Below are 19,786 nucleotides of genomic sequence, written 5' to 3'. Positions count from 1 at the left end.
GTCTGTGCTGTATGATTCTATGACACCCGAGACACTAACCTGTCTTCCTCTTTTTGGCTGCTGACTGACCTGTGAGCACACTTCCAGCAGCTTCTGTTTTAATGCATAGAGGGCAAAATTGGGTGCCTTTGTACCTCCCGCCCCCGCTTTATTGGACAGGAGTTTTGCAGCGGCACCCCGATTTCCTTCGCCCGGAGATTGTGACGTCATCACCGTGCGTATCGACCCGGTAGCGTCCTGGGCTCAAAATTGAGTTCTGTCCCCTGCAGCAGCGCTGGGCGAAAACACCGACAGCTGCAGGAGGCGTACATCGGGTGGCTGGTTGCTTCGGGGCGATGCTTAAAGGCGAGGTGGCCGAGGTAAGTAAAAAAACAAACTTACCTTCTCTCTTGCCCGCGATCAATCAGCCCGGCACACTGCGTGGGAGCGCGGCTGCTGTTGTTGAGAAGGTAAGTTTGTTTCCCTTTGCAGAGCCTGCAGCGATGGTCCTTCCCTTTAAGGGAGGGAAGGAGCCTTTCACTGCCCACCTTCTGTCAATTGCTCTCCAAGAAGGAAGAAGAGTGCTTGGGGGAAAGGGCGGAAGATTGGGACTAATGAAATGCTCTTGCAGAGAGCCGGCATGGGCCCGACAGGCCAAATTTTTTAAAAGTTTGAAATGATTAGTGCCTGGCGCTAATTTTTTAAAACGTTAAAAAGTTACCGCCTCAAATGGGGTGATACCCAATTTCATGCTCATAGTATTTAGCTGAGCTGAGCTGAGCTGGGACAAAACCGCAACAACAACAACTTGTATTTATATAGCACCTTTAATGTAGTAAAACATCCCAAGGTGCTTTACAGGAGCCTTATCAAACAAAATTTGACACCCGAGCCACATCAGGAGATATTAAGGCAGAAAAGAGGTATGTTTTAAGGAGTGTCTTAAAGGAGGAAAGGGAGGCGGAGAGGTTTAGGGAGAGAATTCTAGAGCTTAAGCCCTTGGGGCCTTGGCAGCTGAAGGCATGGTCGGCAATGGTGGAGCAATTAAAATCGTGGATGCATAAGAGGCCAGAATTGCAACAGCACAGATATCTTGGGGGGTGGGGGGGGGGGTTGTAGGGCTGGAGGAGATTACAGAGATAGGGAGGGGCGAGGCCATGGAGGGATTTGAAAAACAAGGTGAGAATTTTTAAATTGAAGCGTTGCTTAATCACGAACCAATGTGGGTCAGCGAGCACAGGGGTGATGGGCAAATGGGACTTGGTGCGGGTTAGGTACGCATTCAGTATGCGGCCCGTGGATCTCTTCGAGGCCGAAATTCACCCCCAGTCGGAAAGCTAGCGCACTTACCATTTTAAAGTTGTTTTTACCACCGCGTCAGATGAGGTGGCCTCTTTGGCGAAATTCAGCTCTGTGGCAATTTTTTTGGAGCGGACCGGAAGTCAGTCATAATGGGGGTGGACATGCGGTGGTAAGTACTCTAGAGGGGCGGAAGTGGGGGCGGGACGGTGTAATGTATGTAGGCACCTTTGGTAATGACTCCACGAGACAGAGTATGGTACTTAAACAGTGTAGACTGTAGTCCTTTATTTGCAGCTCCTCGAGTGAGGACACCAAGCTGTGAGCTCCCTTTTATACTGGGTTACCCGCAGTGTGTAGGTAACCCTTAGGTCTCCAGCAGCAGGACCCTCCGGTGTACAGTAAGGTGTGTACAGTGTAAGGGTACATTCAGTGTTACAGACATCATATAACAATACAAGCATGCATACATAACAGACGGAGTCTCTGCCGCTATCAGTCAGTGGTACAGTGGTGCTGACATCAGTGCGCGTGTGCGTCACCACGTCTCTCCCCTCATTTAAAGGATAGAGAACCAGCGATTATTAGGCTTCGGTCCACTGGGCCACTAGGGAGGGTTTCGGCTGAGCCAGCAGCCTGGCACCCAAGAGTGGGTGCCAGGTTGCCTGTTGGCGGCCCGGCCAAACCCAGGACCATAATTGTCCAGCTGATCGGGAAGTCGGCCGGCAAAAAAAACATGCCGGCCACTGCAGTGTGCCCTCCCCTTGAAGGGCCGCCACGCTGCCATGGTTCACAGAGTGAAAGGAAGGTGCAACGACAGAAAAAGCCGTCGGGGGCACCGTGCGGCAGATCTATGATTTTTGCAGCTAAATTTTGTGGGCGGTGCCACGGAGGTGTGTGAGACCGGCAGTGCGCCCTTTGATGACGCACTTACGACGGTCGGCAGCAGTGGGGCGGAAGTGAGGACCGCCGGAAAAACCCCCGAACTGAATTTCGCTGCTGGCGGCCATTGGATCGGAAGTCAGTGGCCGCTCGACTCTGCCGCCTGGACTCCACTTTCTGGCAGCAAGTGGCCTTTTGGGGGAGCTGAATTTCAGCCCCTTCATCTCAAAGGGTTAAACTGGCTTCGCATCCTTGTTTTCAAATCCCTCCATGGCCTCACCCCTCCCCAGCTCTTAAAGAGGAATATGGGTCAATTGCCTTAGTAACAACTAAAGAAATATCACATCGTTATTGGATTAATGGGTCAGCTGCTTTCCAGCTGAGCTGAGCAAATAGCTCCGTGTGACCTAATTGGATGTAGCTAAGGCAGCAGAATAGCAGCATGCAGAAAGTAAGCCACACAACCTCTCTATCCTGTGAGCAAATCGCATTATCCAATCTGAAAAGCATCTTATAAACATCTTCAAGAAGTCAATGGGAATAGTACAAAACCCAGTTGACTCCATAAGTGAAATAAAAACAGAAAATGCTGGAAATACTCAGCAGGTCAGGCAGCATCTGTAGAGAGAGAAACAGAGTTAACGTTTCAGGTCGATGACCTTTCATCAGAACCTGAAACGTTAACTCTGTTTCTCTCTCCACAAATGCTGCCTGACCGGCTGAGTATTTCCAACATTTTCGGTTTTTATTTCAGATTTTCAGCATCAGCGGTATTTTGTTTTTGACACCATGGGGCTAGATTTTTTTGCATGCTTAACGCCCACTTAACGTCCATTTCACCGCTGAAATGACGTATAACACCCATATATCGCCTATTTAGCCAGAAAATGGAAACTGACGGGCATTTTTCAGAAACTTATCGCCGAGTATTACTTTCCCCATATGCGTAACGCCAGGAAAAAATAATACCGCCCGCCCACTTTTTTGGGGCGGAATCATCAGAATGGGCAAAATCAATGGCCATAATATCGGCCAGTGTTTCTTTCCGCACAGAATTAACGCCAAGATTCGATACTACCGCCCGCCCATTTTTTTTGTCGTAAAGAGCACATTTGGCGAAACTAATGTCCAGGAAATTGCCCACTGTCACTTTCACCTCGTCACACACATATCGTCCACAATATCGCTCGCCCAAAAAAAACGCCTGGAAAAAATGGAATTGTTCTGAACAAATCACAGCGTTATGGACGCCATGTTTTACATCACATGTCGCATCCCTTTAAAAGGCTGCTCTGCTTCAACCTTGGGGTGTTCGAATGTACTCTGGAGGTCGTTGGAGTTGATGCAAACATCTGTACAAACATCTAGACCATACTGTGACCAATTGGAATGTAATAGGCGTCTTCATCAGGACATTCATTGTTTATGACCAATTGGTGGAAAACAGAGAGCTATTGCAATGGGGTCTGTCCTTTCTCATTCTCTCTTGATGACCAAATACCTGCTGTAGACTCAAGATGGCCGAAGGTACGCTACACAGCATTATATGCCCAATGTAAGATGTGCCAAACTGATGAGGAGGACCAGACGTTACACCCCCCCGCAAGTACAGGGAGAAGCAGTCTTACCTTGACTTGCCTGACACCACCTACCTTTGGAGACTGCGCTTTCACAAAGAGGTTATCACTGAGGTATGCCAGCTCATAAGGGGAGATCTGCAGCCTGCCAGCACCATCAGTACTGCACTGTCCGTCGAGATCAAAGTCACCACGGCACTGTCGTTCTACGCGTCGGGTTCTTTTCAGGCCTCAGCTGGCGACATTTGCGGTCTGTCTCAGCATGCCACACATTGCTGCATTAGACAGGGCACTGAAACCCTGTACGCATGCAGGAGGGACTTGATCAGCTTCCCGATTACCTGGCACAGCTCAAGCATTCTCCAGAATTGCAAACTTCCCCAAGGTGCAGGGAGCAATAGACTGTACGCACATCGCGATGCGGGCACCTTTTCAGGATGCAGAGGTTTTCAGGAACCGCAAGAGCTTCCAGTCCCTGAATGTCCAACTCGTTGTCGACTACCAGCAAATTTTAATGGCAGTGAATGCTAAATTTCCGGGCAGCATCCATGATGCTCACATCCTGCGTGAGAGCACTGTATCTGACTTTTTTAACAATCAGCCACAAGGTCAATGCTGGATGCTTGGTGACAAAGGATATGGCCTCGCCACCTGGCCGATGACCCACACCTGCATTACACCCACACCGACGCTGAGAGGCGATACAACCAGAGCCACAGAGCAACTCGCAATATCGTGGAGAAAACCATTGGAGTGCTTAAGCAGTGCTTTAGATGCCTGGACCATTCAGGAGGCGAGCTCAAATACCACCCTGAGCAGGTAGCTCAATTCGTCGTGGTGTGCTGCATGCTGCACAACTTGGCTAACAGGAGGGGACAAGAATTGCCTGAAGAGTCTGACAATCCACCTCACCAGAGAGAGGATGAGGAGGCGGATACTGATATCGGCCCAGACAATCAGGCTGATGCTGAAGCCATGCCCCCGCCCCCCTGTAGACCGCATGAAAGGGCCTGTGGTGGCATGATAGTTGCAAGAGCCTTTTGTCAGGAGCTCAACAATGATCGCTTTGCCTGAAAAAACGTTGGTGTTATTTACAAGGCTGACACACTGCTGGGTGTGCAGGTCATACATCAATGGTGGGCATCACCTTGGTGACAGTTAAAGTTTAAGTTGATTGAAGTTAAGTGTAATTATACCCTTTGATAAGGAATCACCAGCGTGTAACGGTGCAGCTATCTGAGTTAATGCGCAACAAGGTTTTGTTAAATAAAAAACATTTAAACGAACAGTTGTCTGAAATCATCAGTAGTTCTGTAAAAACCAACATTTCCTCCCCCCTCCGCTTCTCCTCCCCAACTCTATCCCTTCCTCTTCCCCTCCTGATTCCAAGCCACCTGGCCAAGGAGCTCCTCAGGCAATGCTTCATTGCGGGGTGGAGCGGGGGGCGGAGGAGGATGACGGCTGAATCGCTGCTTGGACGGATACGGGAGAGGACGGCCCCGAGGTGGGAACGTGCACCAAGCCAGAAGAAAGATGTTGCTCCTGGCTCTCATGTATGGTTGGCAATGGGGGTGCGGCACCTTAGGGTGCAGTGCTGCGCTCCGGGACCACTGGGAGCCCTCTGCCACCAGTGTTCCTGGCTACCAGCTCCACCATCCCTTCCATGTTATATCTTATTTGTTGGACAAAAACTCGGTGCCAACTATGTTCTTGGTGCTTAGTAGGCTTTTTGCTGCTGGTGAATCTCCCTCGTGCCTCCCACAACAGCCAAACAAGACAGCTACACACGCCTTCAGTCGCTTTCAGCTCCCTCGCCCTCTATCTCCTCTTCTGTGCATGACACGGGAATTAAGCGTTGCCATGCCGTTGCTAAGGATGGCGACACTTCACGGCAGAAGGTCAGCGAGATTTAACGCTACTGCCCATTTCATATCGCTCGCGGTAATACCCAATTTCAAAAATGGAGACTAGGTGCTTTGAGAATGGGTGAGAAGCCGACGATCTGAAAACCCATTTTTACCGGCCATGCCAGAAATAATGCCCATTTTTGGAGGATCTGCACAAAAGTGTAAAATCAAGCCCCATAAGTCAGCTGTGCAGGTCTTCTGAGTGCAATAACTGAGTATTCCAAGTGTTTTCAGTTTATAATGTAGCACAGGAGGAACACAACCGTGTCAAAATAAAATGAATAATTAAATATTTTTTACTACCATTTTTTTCCCTCTCCTGTCTACCTTTCTTAAAGGTAGTGATTCTTGCTGGAGTACAGTTCCATAGGGAGCATTATCCTTCTACTGCCTTTCCAAATAGTCATTCTTCATTTCTGAGGAATGATTAAAGTGCTTTTCACTTTGGCACTCTGGATCTTGAGAAAAAGTATGGTGCATTCTCTGATTTGTACCACTTTTTGCTCCTCCCTCCTTCCCTCCCAAGACTCCTAGATCCCAGAGTACTCTCTCTCTCTCTCTCCCATATCCAAAATGCTGCCATAGCCTCCTGCCTATGCCTCAGATTCTGCTGTTCTCTCAATCTCTCTCCAGCCTAGGCCTCACTTCCCACTGTGTGATCTCACTCTTTCTCCCCCCTCTTGAGTTCTAATTCCCAAAGTTCTCTCTCTACTCCATCACCAACTCACCCAAGTGTCCTAGATCCCACTGCACTCTCTGAATCAAAAGGTCATGAGATCAAGCCCCAGTATGGCTTGAGCACATAATCTAGGCTGGCACTTTAGTACAGTACTGAGGGACTGCTGCACTGTCAGAGGTGTGGTTTTTCAGATTAAATGTTAATATTGAAGCCCCAGTCTGCCAGAGCAGGTGGATGTTAAGGATGCAATTACACCGTTCAAACAATAGCAGGGAGGTGTGCTAGCTAACATGCTTTTCTTAACCAAAAACATATCAACTGGTCATTCATTTGCTGTTTGTGAAGTGCCTAGAATTCAAAAATGGTTGCCCATTGGGTCCAAGAACTTTTGGACATCTGCAGACCTGATGAGGTGCTGTATAAATGGATGTCTCTTTCTTGAGTCTGAAGCTCTCTGGATACCAAAAGTCATGAATTGGATTTACCGTGAAGGGATTTTTAAATAAAGTTACAATTTTAAACTTTATTTTAACGATTCTTGCTTTTCTGTAACAGAACATCGAGTGTTACTGGGGAAAGAAACTTTGGGGTAGATTTTCTCCGCAAGTGGCCTTCGGGTGGCTGGCCTGTGGAACATGTCATCTGGCTGCCCGACTGCCCATTTTCTCTGGTGGGACGCCGGTCTCTGGGCTGGAAGACGGGAGGCTCATAGAGTGGGGGGGCCTGGAGTGGCAGTGACCCAGGCTCATCCTGTGGAGCCCGGAAGAGTTGACATGCCCTTCCCAGCTCCACAAAAATAAACACAGACTTACCTTTGAGCTCCTGTTAGGCTGGACCTCCAGTTCTGCCATACCCAGCACTATTCAAACATGGCAATTAGGGTCTCTTCTATATCATAGGACCCTGATTTGTATTTAAAATGGGCCTATCACCTGATTCAGGCAGACCCGGGGGAAGATCGCAAAAGCCAACGTGACAGCAGGAACAAAACGCTAAGGGACGTGCTGTTCATCTCCGTGCTGCCTACACAATGAATCAGCTGAGCTTCTCAAATGTGCCTACAGCCTTAAGTTGCACAAAATGTGTTTGTTGGTAATATTTCCTGGTTTTGGGGTATATGGGAAGGGTAAAGAACACAATAGAAATTTGCCTCCATGGGGAAATGTTTTGAACCATGGAAATGGAACAGTATATGGAAATAGTTAAGTCTTAAATAGTCAGACTAGATGCTGCAAGCTCAAAGTAAGTATGCCCGTAGTCCTTTATTACAGATCTCAGAGTGCCTCTACAGCCTGTGAGGCCTCCTTATATACAAGTGCTCCCAAGGAATTGTGGTATCCTTGGGACTCCAGGGGATAAGCCCTCTGATGGTAAGACATGGTATTTACAGGATTACATACATAACATCATTCCCCCCGCAAAGTCAATAGTGTAACTATTTACAATGTGAGTCGATCTGGGGCCTTCCTTTCCCTGGTTGATCGTCTCGGTGCAAATGCAGATGTTGGTGAGTCGTTTGTCGAGCCTTCGCTGGGCTGCTGCACAGCTGGCCTTGCTGGACTGCTGGGGGTGATGGGTTCTGCTTCGTGCTCAACCGCTGGGTCAGTTGTCACTTGTGTGTGTGTTGGAGGGTCAAAAAAGGTAGAGTCTATTGTGGGTTGTTCTGGATAGTCCGTAAATCTGAGTTTGGTTTGGTCGAAGTGTTTTCTGCAGGTGAGTCCATTTGCGAGTTTGACCACAAACACCCTACTCCCCTCTTTGGCCAAAACAGTGCCAGCAATCCACTTGGGACCTTGTCCATAGTTCAACAAAAATACAGGATCATTTACTTCAATTTCTCGTGACACATTTGTGCGATCATGATATGTATTCTGTTGAAGCTGCCTGCTCGCTACCTGTTCATGTAGATCAGGGTGGACTAACGAGAGCCTTGTCTTAAGTGCCCTTTTCATGAGCAGTTCAGCGGGAGGGACCCCGGTGAGCGAGTGGGGTCTTGTGCGATAACTAAGCAGGACTCAGGATAAGCGAATCTGCAGTGAGCCTTCAGTTATCCTTTTTAAGCTCTGCTTGATTGTTTGAACTGCTTGTTCTGCCTGACCATTGGACGCTGGCTTAAACCGGGCAGACGTGACATGTTTGAACCCATTGCGGGTCATGAATTCCTTGAATTCGGCACTGGTAAAGCATGGCCCATTGTCACTTACAAGGACATCAGGCAGGCCGTGCGTGACAAACATGGCCCGTAGGCTTTCAATGGTAGCAGCAGATGTGCTTGCCGACATTATCACACATTCAATCCACTTGGAGTACGCATCTACAAACACTAAAAACATTTTTCCCAAGAATGGGCCTCCATAGTCGACATGAACCCTAGACCACGGTTTGGAGGGCCAAGACCATAAACTTAGTGGCGCCTCCCTGGGTGCATTGTTTAACTGGGAACATGTATTACATTTGTGCACACAGGATTCTAAGTCTGCATCGATACCGGGGCACCACACGTGGGATCTGGCTATCGCTTTCATCATTACAATGCCTGGGTGGGTACTATGGAGGTCACTAATGAAAGTGTCCCTGCCCTTTTTTGGCACAACTACCCGATTACCCCATAGGAGGCAGTCTGCCTGTATAGACATTTCCTCTTTGCGCCGCTGGTATGGCTTTATTTCTTCCTGCATCTCTAACAGGACACTAGACCAACTCCCGTGGAGCACACAGTTTTTTACTAAGGACAGTAAGGGGTCCTGGCTCGTCCAGGTTCTAATCTATCGGGCGGTAACAGGTGATTACTCACTCTCGAATGCTTCCATTACCATAACTAGATCTGCGGGCTGTGCCATCTCTACCCCGGTGGCAGGCAATGGTAGCCTACTGAGAGCATCGGCACAGTTTTCTGTGCCTTGCCTGTGGTGGATGGTGTAGTTGTATGCGGATAATGTGAGCGCCCATCTCTGGATGCAGGCCAATGCATTCGTATTTATCCCCTTCTTTTCAGAAAAGAAGGATATAAGCGGCTTATGGTCGGTTTCCAATTCAAATTTGAGCCCGAACAGATATTGATGCATTTTCTTTACCCCATAAACACACGCTAACGCTTCTTTTTCGATCATACTGTAGGCCCTCTCGGCCTTAGACAGACTTCTGGATGCATCAGCAACCGGTTGCAACTTCCCAAATTCATTAGCTTGTTGTAGTACACACCCGACCCTGTATGACGACGCATCACATGCTAGTACCAAATGTTTACATGGATCGTACAACACAAGCAATTTGTTGAACGTAACAGCTTCCTAGCTTTCTCAAAGGCATTTTCTTGGCTTTTACCCCATACCCATTCATCTCCTTTACACAGTAAAGAGTGCAAGGGTTCTACCAATGTGCTAAGACCCGGCAAGAAGTTACCAAAGTAGTTCAGGAGTCCGAGAAATGACCGCAGCTCTGTCACGTTCTGTGATCTTGGTGCGTTTGTGATTGCCTCCATCTTCGAATCGGTGGGCCTGATACCGTCCGCCGCAATTCTTCTCCCCAGGAACTCCACTTCATGCACCAGGAAAATTCACTTCGAGCATTTTAGCCTGAGCCCCACACAATTAAGCCGACTAAGAACCTCCTCCAGGTTCTGCAGGTGCTCGACGGACTCTGAGTCATCTGCGGACGTGCAGCTACAGGCGTGTAAGTCCTGCCATGTGCATTCCGATTCGAAAACAATGTTACTTTGTTCACAGTACTTGCAGCAACACTAGTGTGCTGGGAAATGTGTTTGGTATTGTCACTGGTGGAGATAAACGCCTGGGCTATCGCTATGGCTTTACTCAAGGTTGGGCTCTCTACAGTCAAAAGTTTGTGAAGTATTACTTCATGGCCAATGCCAAGTACAAAGAAGTCCCTGAGCATATGCTCCAAGTGTCCTTCAAATTCGTAATGTCTTGCAAGGCACCTTAGCTCGGCGACATAGTTCGCCACTTCCTGGCCTTCAGACCTCTTGTACGTATAGAACCGATACCTCGCCATCAGAACGCTTTCCTTTGGGTTTAGATGCTCTCGGACCAGTGTGCACAAATCATCATACGACTTGTCTGTGGGTTTTACTGGAGCGGGCAGGTTTTTCATGAGGCCATATGTTGGTACCCTGCAAACGGTGAGGAGAATCGCCCTTCGTTTGGCAGTGTTCCCTTCTCCTTCCAGCTCGTTGGCCATGAAGTATTGGTCAAGTCGCTGCACGAAGGTTTCCCAATCATCTCCCTCTGAAAATTTCTCCAGGATGCGCACAGTTCTCTGCATTGTTGTGTTGGGGTTCATCATCTGTATCTCGTCTTCAGTTGTTAAGTCTTGAATAAAGAGTCAGACTAGATGCTGCAAGCTCAAAGTAAGTGTGACTGTAGTCCTTTATTACAGATCTCAGAATGCCTCTCCAGCCTGTGAGGCCTCCTTATATACCGGTGCTCCCAAGGGATTGTGGGATCCCTTGGGACTCCAAGAGACAAGTCCTCTGGTGGTTAGACATGTTAATTACAGGTTTACATACATAACAAAAAACAGTTAGAATCATAGAATGGTTACAGCACAGTAGGAGGCCATTCAGCCCGTTGAGCCCATGCCAGCTCTCTGCAGAGCACTTCGGTTAGTCCCACTCCCTCGCCCTTTCTCTGCAGCCCTGCAATTGTTTTTCCTTCAGGTACTTATCCAATTCCCTTTTGAAAGTCACAATTGAGTCTGCCTCCACCGCCCTTTCAGGCAGTGCATTCCAGATCCTAACCACTCGCTGTGTAAAAAAGGTTTTGCTCATGCCGCCTTTGGATCTTCTGCCAATCATCTTAAATCTGTGTCCTCTGGTTCTCAACCTTTCTGCCAGTGGGAACAGTTTTTCTCTATCTACTCTGTCTAGATAATTTTGAACACGTCTATCAAATCTCCTCTCAAATGAGAACAACCTCAGCTTCTCCAGTCTATCCACATAACTGAAGTTCCTCATCCCTGGAACCATTCTTGTAAATCTTTTCTGCACCCTCACTAAAGCCTTCACATCCTTTCTAAAGTGTGGTGCCCAGAATTGGACACAATACTCCAGTTGTGACTGAACCAGTGTTTTATAAAGGTTCATCATTAATTCCTTGCTTGGCTCTATAAAGCCCAGGATCCCATATGCTTTTTTAACCAGTTTCTCAACCTGTCCTGTCACTTTCAATGCGTTTATATGCTTTTCACATGAATTATTCGGGATTGCAACCTTCTTAAGCTCTGTAATCAATAGTATTCTGCTTAGACAATATTAGATGGTTATGTTAGTGTTTAAAGATATTTCACTAAAACGCGACTGATTGAGAAGGTAGAAAACCAATATTTGCTCATCAAAATGTGCATTGAAAATTCTAGCATACTCTGCCGATGATTTGCCAATCTGGGGGCAGAGAGGAATTTTCCAGACTTTTGTCCCATTTTAGCTGGCAAAAAAACCCTTCTAAAATAGAGTAATAAATAAGGATAATTAACCAGCTTGAAAGACAGGCAACTAGCCAAGTCTCATTGATTTAAAATTGAGCTGCAATGAGAACAAGATCGCACTTGAGAACAAATGTTCGGGGTGATGTCAGGAAGCACTTCTTCACACAAAAGGTATTGGAAATATGGAATTCTCTCGCCCAAAAAGCTGTTGAGGCTAGGTCAATTGAAAAATTCAAAACTGAGATTAATAGATTTTTGTTAGGTAAGGGTATTAAGGGTCATGGAACCAAGGTGGATAGTTGGAGATAAGATACAGATCAGCCATGATCTAATTGAATGGCAGAACAGGCTTGAGGTGCTGAATGGCCTCCCCCTGTTCCTATGTTCCTAAATGTCACGAGGGCCAGGGATAGTAAATCATACATCAGCAGATATCTGCTGAAAAGGATGTAGATGTCAAAAACCAAATTACAATAAATGGCGTCACCATAGTAATTATGAATCCAAATAATTCTGTTGGGAAATAATGTAGACTTTTCTAGCACTGTTTTTTGCTAACTCTGCATTTCAGCTTTAATTGTGCGGGCTGGTGTGAGATAAGTATTTTTACAAGTTATTACCATATTCTGTATGTGGCGTCAATGCATTTGCATGTGTTGGCGTAGGTAGGGTGCTGAGTTTTAATGTGAGCTGTGGTGAAGTGTGTTTCTCACACCCCTTCACTGACGATGTGCAGGTGGAGCCTTTTCCCCTGTGTGTGGGGGTGGGATGGGCTGCTTTTACATCCCTGCTCCAATGTGTCAAGTTCCCTTGAGTGAGTTGGCTTTGTACAGGAGCCTTGATCTAGAAGTCACAGAAGTGGACCTGACGTCAAAATGGTAGCAGATCAAAGGTACTCAATGACCTAAGAGCCTGTCTGAAGTTTGTGGGCTTTCATTAACTATTGGATATTTCAGTGATGGGGCACTGACTCATGGCAATATGAAAAGAGTGGCTACGTCACAATCAACCAGCCTGCAGAGAACAGTAAATGTCGACACTTCCTTTCTTCCATGAGAAGGAAAATCCATATAAATTATTTTAAAAGATTTCTACACTATAACCCTTTGACTATCAGAGTGCTATTTGTTCATTTCACCTTTTAAAATTAAATACTGTTTAACTGCTATTACGATATAGGCATATTCAGTTTCTTCTTTATGTTTTATTTTATGAACACACATATCATATAATAGATACATGTAGAATCACATATAGATAGACAGATATCTGGCATTTTAATTGACATCCCTATAATTTCAATATATATTTATAGATGGATAATTTTAATATAGGTACAATTATGTACCTATAATTTATATATCTATCATTTTAAAATAGATATATTTATATACTTGTAATTTATATAGCTGTAATGTTAATGCAAATTGTACATTTGTATACCAACAATTTTAATATTGATACATCTATGTCTACATTTTGAATATAATTATGTTTATGTACATATAATTTTAATGTAAAAATATTTTGTAAATAAATCTTAATATGTATGTAGATACATTTGTATATATGTGGGACCTGCAATACCAATGTATTAAGATATAACTGTTGATCTGAAATTATATCATGGGATATTAGCGGGCCAACTCTTTATTCATTTAAAATTACACAGTGGGGTTCAGCTACAATTCCTGCTACTTTAATAGTGAAGCAGTGAAGGGATGCAAGTTTGAATCGCAGTTCAACTGATCTCCCCATCTCAGCAGCATTGCTGTGGGAATTCACCAAATGAAGGCCAGGAGACAAAGACTGTTCCCATAAGGTGCTGGGAAAATGAGAGAGGTGATCACCTCCAGACTCCTCTTGCATGCCTCTAGCAGTGAGATCTGGAATCAGGTCAGTCACTCACCATCTTGGTTGCAAGTCAGCTTAGGAAATGGAACTAGAGAAACTTAGTGCTCTCTACCCCTGGAGACAAAAGAGCCTATCGGGTGGAATAATGCAGTATAAAGTCCCACAGACTGTTATGGTACAGCTTCACGTTTATGGCTCTGTGCTCAGTGAGATTCCCTTTTTAGTTGAGTCACCGTTAGCTACTTTTGCCCAAGAGTATTTTGGAAGAGGCCAAGGAGTAAGTCAGCCATTCTATTAGGTAGGCATGGAAGGAGCAGACAGAAAGGAAACATTAAATGGGATATATTTTTATATAAAAAAACTAAAACAAGAATAAGGGCTATGTGCAGCTAAAACTATTAATGAAATCGTTGATGGAACTATTAAAGCAGTAATTTAACAAGGGTCCTGATATCTCTTTATCTGAGACATTTGTTTTTTGCTTGCAGAGCTTAGGAAAGAAGTCACTTACTGATACTCGAGCTATTGTAATAGGTCACCTTACTGCTGACCTTACAGAACATCATAGTAGTGTCCAAGAAAAGACCAACCCCAGAAGTAAGAGTACTCCTGCTTTTAAAAACCAAACCTCTGTTTATACTAGGAGTAAGATGGGGCCGTGCAGACTCTCATGTGGGCATTGCTGGCAAGGCCAGCATTTAGTGTCCATCCCTAATTGCTCTTGAGAAGGTGGTAGTGAGCTGCCTTCTTGAAGCGCTGCAGTCCATGTGATGAAGGTACTCCCACAGTGCTGTCTTTAAATGGTTGCGCAGAATTTTGGGAGTTATTCTGCTTCAGATAATGCATTCCAGATCTTAACAAATGTCTGTGTGAAAAAAAATTCTCCTAATTTCCCCTCTAGTTCTTTTGCCAATTATTTTAAATCTATGACCTCTGCCACTTGCCAGAGGAAATAGTTTCGCCCTACTTGATCTATCAAAACCCCTCATAATTTTGAACACCTCTATTAGGTCTCCCCTAACCTTCTCTGCTCGAAGGAAAACAACCCCACATTCTCCAATCTCTCCACATTGCTGAAGTCCCTTATCCCCAATATCATCCTGGCAAGCCTCCTCTGTATTCTCTCTAAGGCCTTGACATCCTTCCTAAAGTGTGGTGCCCAGAATTGGACACAATACTCCAGCTAGGGCCTAACCAGTGATTTGTAAAGGTTTAGCATGACTTCCTTGTTTTGTATTCAGTGCCCCTATTTTTATAAATATATATAAATATATATAAAAATACATATGTATCCAAGTATCCCAGATGTCTTCTTAACTGCCTTATCAACTTGCCCTGCCACCTTCAAAGATTTGTGAATATGCATCCCAAGGCTGCTCTTGCACCCCAACCAAAATAGTACCACTTAGATTATAATGCCAAGCGATGTTGTTCCTCCCGAAGTGCATCACTTCACACCTATCCACTTTAAATTGCATCTGCCATCTGTCTGCCTATTACACCAATCTATCTATGTCCTCATGAAGTCCGCTACTATCCTGCTCACTAGTTACTATATTGTCAAGTTTTTTATCATCCGCAAACTTCAAAATTGTACTCCCATTACCCAAGTCCAGATCATAATACCAACCCCTGGGTGTCCCTCTGCATACTTCTTTTCAGTCAGAAAAACATCCGTTCAATCGCTTAGTCAATTATGTACCAAAGTCATCATCGTCCCTTTAATACCATGTCTTTCTATTTTCTGAATAAGTCTGTTATGTGGTACTTTACCAAATGCCATTTGAAAGCCCATATATATATCTACCACACTACCTCATAAACCCTCTTTGTTACTTCATCAAAGAACACAATCAAGTTAGTCAGACATGATTTGCCTTTAACAAATCCGTGTTGACTGTCCCTTATTAACCCATGCTTCTCCAAGTGATAATTACATTTGTCCTTGACAATGGTCTCTAGTCATCATCATCATCATAGGCAGTCCCGCGAAATTGAGGAAGACTTGCTTCCACTCTAAAAGTGAGTTCCCAGGTAACTGTACAGTCCAATACAAGAATTACAGTCTCTGTCACAGGTGGGACAGACAGTCATTGAAGGAAAGGGTGGGTGGGGAGTCTGGTTTGCCGCACACTCCTTCCGCTGCCTGCGTTTGGTTTCTGCATGCTCTCGGCGATGAGACTCGAGGTGCTTAGTGCCCTCCTGGATGCTCTTCCTCCACTTAGGGCAGTCTTGGGCCAGGGATCCCCAGGTGCCGATGGGGATGTTGCATTTAATCAAGGAGGCTTTGAGAGTGTCCTTGAAACATTTCCTCTGCCCACCAGGGGCCCACCTGCCGTGTAGGAGTTCCGAGTAGATCCCTTGCTTTGGGAGTCTCGTGTTGGGCATGTGGACGATGTGGCCTGTCCAACGGAGCTGGTTGAGTATAGTCAGTGCTTCGATGCTGGGGATGTTAGCCTGATCGAGAACACTGACGTTGGTAGGTCTGTCCTCCCAGCTCGAGTAGCTTTCCCAGCACTGACGTTAGGCTGATTGATCTGATTGACCAGGTTTATTCCTATCTTTTTTGAACAGGGGTGTAACATTTGCAATCATCTAGTCATCTGGCACCACTCCCCTATCCAAGGAGGATTGAAAAATTGTGATCGGAGCTTCAGCTATTTTCACCCTTACTTTCCTCAGCAACCTAGGATTCATCCCATCCGGATCAGGTGACTTATTAACGTTGAATAATGCACCTCCTTTCTATTTTTATCTTATCCAGTATTTTTGCTCCCCCCATCTCTATGTGACATTAACTTTATCCTCTTCTTTTGTGAAGGCAGATGCTGATGAGTTTTATGAGGTTGTAACTAGCAGGGTAGATAAGGGGGAACCAGTGGATGTAGTATATTTGGATTATCAGAAAGCATTCGATAAGAAGTTATTACACTAAATTAGGGCTCATGGAATTGGGGGTAATATATTAGCATTGATTGGTGAATGGACAGAAAACAGAAGAGTGGAATTAAACAGATCATTTTCAGGTTGGCTAGCTGTAACTAGTGGCGTACCGCAAGAATCGGTGTATGGGCCTCGGCTGTATAAAATCTATATCAATAATCTAGATGATAGGAGTGAGTGTAACATATCCAAGTTTGCTAATGATACAAAGCTAGGTGGGAAAGTAAGTTGTGAGGAGGATGCAAAGAGGCTGCAAAGGGATATAGACAGGTTAAGTGTGTGGGCAAGAACATGGCAGATTGAATAGTTATCCACTTTGGTTGGAAAAATAGAAAAACAGAATATTTTTGAAATGGTGAGAGACTGGGAAATGTTGTTATTTAGAAGGACCTTGTACACAAATCACTGAAAGTTAACATGCAGGTACAGTGAGCAAGTAGGAAAGCAAATGGTACATTAGCTTTTATTGCAAAAGCATTGGAGTATAAGAGTAAAGAAATCTTACTGCAATTATATAGGGCCTTGGTGAGACCACATCTGGAGTACTATGTATAGTTTTGGTCTCCTTACCCAAGGAAGTATATGCTTGCCTCAGAGGGAGTGCAACGAAAGTTCTCCACACTGATTCCTGTGATGGGGGGATTATCCTATGAGGAGAAATTGAGGAGATTAGGCCTATATTTCCTAGAATTGAGAAGAATGAGAGGTAATCCCAATGAAATCTATAAAATTCAGGGCTTGACAGGGCAGATGCTTGGAGGATTTGTCCCCTGGCTCTGGAGTCTAGAACTAGAAGTCACAGTTTCAGGATCAGGGTTCGGCCATTTAGGTCTGAGATCAGGAGAAATTTCTTCACTCAAAGGATTGTGAATCTTTGAACTCTTAGTTGTTGAGTATATTCAAGACTCAGATTGATAGATTTTTGGATATTAAGAGAATCAAGGGACATGAGGACAGTGCGGGAAGGTGGTGTTGAGGTAGAAGATCAGCCATGATCTAACTGAATTGCAGAACAGGCTTGAATGGCCAAATGGCCTTGTCCTGTTTCTATTTTTTATATTATCTACCCTATTAGATTACCTCTCCATCTTCTATATTGAAGGGAATACAAGCCAAATTCATGCAACCTGTCCTCATAATTTAACCCTCTACTACCCGTTATCATTCGGTTCTTATGTGAGTGTCATGTTATAACCCTTATCACTGTTGTCAAGATACGCCATTGCAACTCTAGACGACGGGTCAAAGATCCATTACTACAAACACTATTTCTGCACTTGAACGCTCAGGTCGCACAGGCCGACTCAGACAGAGTTTTTACTGATGTGACCATGGAGCAAATGATTTAATATCCTTGATGTTTTCTTTCATTAAATGCAATATGAATGGGCACAAAAAATGAAGCTGTACATCATCCGGTCAGTCTGCAACAGCACTCCCTGTTGTGTTCAATGACAGAGTGATGAGCTGTACAGTCCTATTAATATTCTTTCGGTGGGGATGGTATGAAATGCACAATGTTAGGAAATGAAGCAGTATGACTCATCACTATGTTAAGTGTTTGTGATATGTTTACATAATGCATGAATGACTAAATCAAGCACAGACATAAGTAAGTCTGATGACATATCAGACTACAAATGAATGAGGAAAATTTATCATGTCTGTGACTTCACTTCGTCATCCACATGTTTCATGTCTTGAACACTAATCCAGAAACTTGTTTAAAACTCTTTTCATTTTGGTAATGTATTTGCTTCATGGGTTCATTGCTATGAAGAACTAGTTGGTTTATTAGCATAGGTTTAACAATCACACTACACATTACCAGTTCATCCACCAAGCTCACAACCACTTGCCTCATCGTAGATCTCCTGAACCCAACTGGCTGGGGTTTTATATAGTCGTGTGAACATCATGTGACTGGCTAAGCAACTTCCAACTCAAGAGATCTACAACTATTTTAGTTGTATCAGTAATCAAGTGTCCCCCTGATTAAAGAGGGGCAGTGGGGTGCAAACTCCAAAAACTTTTCAAGTGCCCACTTTTTTTTTGGGGGGGCACTAAAAACATAAATTCTATAAGTGTCCCTTAGCTAAAAGTGGGGTGGGGTGCACTAAAACCAACAACTTAAACAAATTAAACTTTAAAACATATAAAATCAAATTAAAATTTGGTTGCCGGGGGTGATGATGCACTCCAGTCCCTCCGGCGCCCACTTCTCACGGAAGGCCACGAGCGTACCGGTGGACACCGCATGCTCCATCTCCAAGGACACCCTGGCTCGGATGAAAACACGGAAGAGAGGCAGGCAGTCAGGCTGAACGACCTCCTCGAACGTCCGCTGCCTGGACCGGCTGATGGCACCCTTGGCTGTGCCCAGGAAAAGTCCTACGAGAAGGCCTTCGGACCTACCCGCTCCCCTCTGCACAGGGTGCCCAAAGATCAGGAGTTTGGGACTGAAGTGCAACCAGAAATTGAGGAGCAGCCCCTTTAAATAATGGAACAGGGGCTGCAACCTCACACATTCAGTAAAAACATGGAACACGGACTCTTCCAGACCGCAGAAATTGCAGGCGGCCTGGGAGCCCGTGAACCGACTTAACAATTTGTTGCATGGGACTGCTCCGTGCACCACCCTCCAGGCCAAGTCCCTGATAAATAGTGGGAGGACTCCCACGTAGAGTGCACTCCATCGGGGAACCCCGCCTCCTCCGGACGGCAAGATGGTGCGCCATGGCGTGTCCGGACAGCAGGTGAGGATGGCAAGGTGGAGAGTATGCAGGAGCAGCCCGTACAGGAAACCCCTCCACGCAGAACTGAAAGGCACAGAGGGGATTTCCCCGAGGCGGCTCAAGTTGTGAGGCGCCGGCCCCCGAGGGAGGTTTCTGGGCTTGGCGCCGATGAGGATTTCCGTCCGGACAGGGGTCAGTTTGGACGGGATCTCCCCACGTGCTTGAGCCTCCTCGACACACCTAACGGAGTCAGGGCCCAGCGCTGTTTTTAGCGACTCGATGGCATCGGCCGTGCTGCGGACGTCGGCCCAGTTTAGGCGCCGTGCCAGCACCTCTGGCGCCATCCAGCCCGCTCCTCTGCCATCGAGCAGGTCCCTGACCCTGGTCACCTCGCCAGCCACAGACCTCTCATCCGACTGCCACCTAAAATCTCGGTCGTGGAGGTACGGATTCCTGAGCAGCGACTCCTGCAGGACAGCCGCCATTCCA

At 45.8% G+C, this 19,786-nt stretch overlaps 1 long non-coding RNA gene across 2 annotated transcripts in view; it reads left to right on the top strand.

Moving 5' to 3' along the window:
• The first annotated feature begins 227 nt into the window (after positions 1–227).
• The window catches only part of LOC139258547 (uncharacterized), a 31,396-nt gene continuing 11,837 nt past the window's right edge, over positions 228–19,786 (top strand). Inside the window, exons 1-2 of one of the 2 annotated variants that reach the window (XR_011592378.1) lie at positions 228–359; positions 16,194–16,330. This is a non-coding gene — a long non-coding RNA (uncharacterized lncRNA). Of the gene's footprint in view, positions 360–14,111; positions 14,217–16,193; positions 16,331–19,786 lie in introns of those variants that run through there. The other variant, XR_011592379.1, reaches the window with a different exon arrangement.

This window comes from Pristiophorus japonicus, chromosome 1 (genome assembly GCF_044704955.1).
Source record: "Pristiophorus japonicus isolate sPriJap1 chromosome 1, sPriJap1.hap1, whole genome shotgun sequence".
Lineage (NCBI taxonomy): Eukaryota > Metazoa > Chordata > Chondrichthyes > Pristiophoridae > Pristiophorus > Pristiophorus japonicus.
This window is presented reverse-complemented; position numbering and strand designations above follow the sequence as displayed.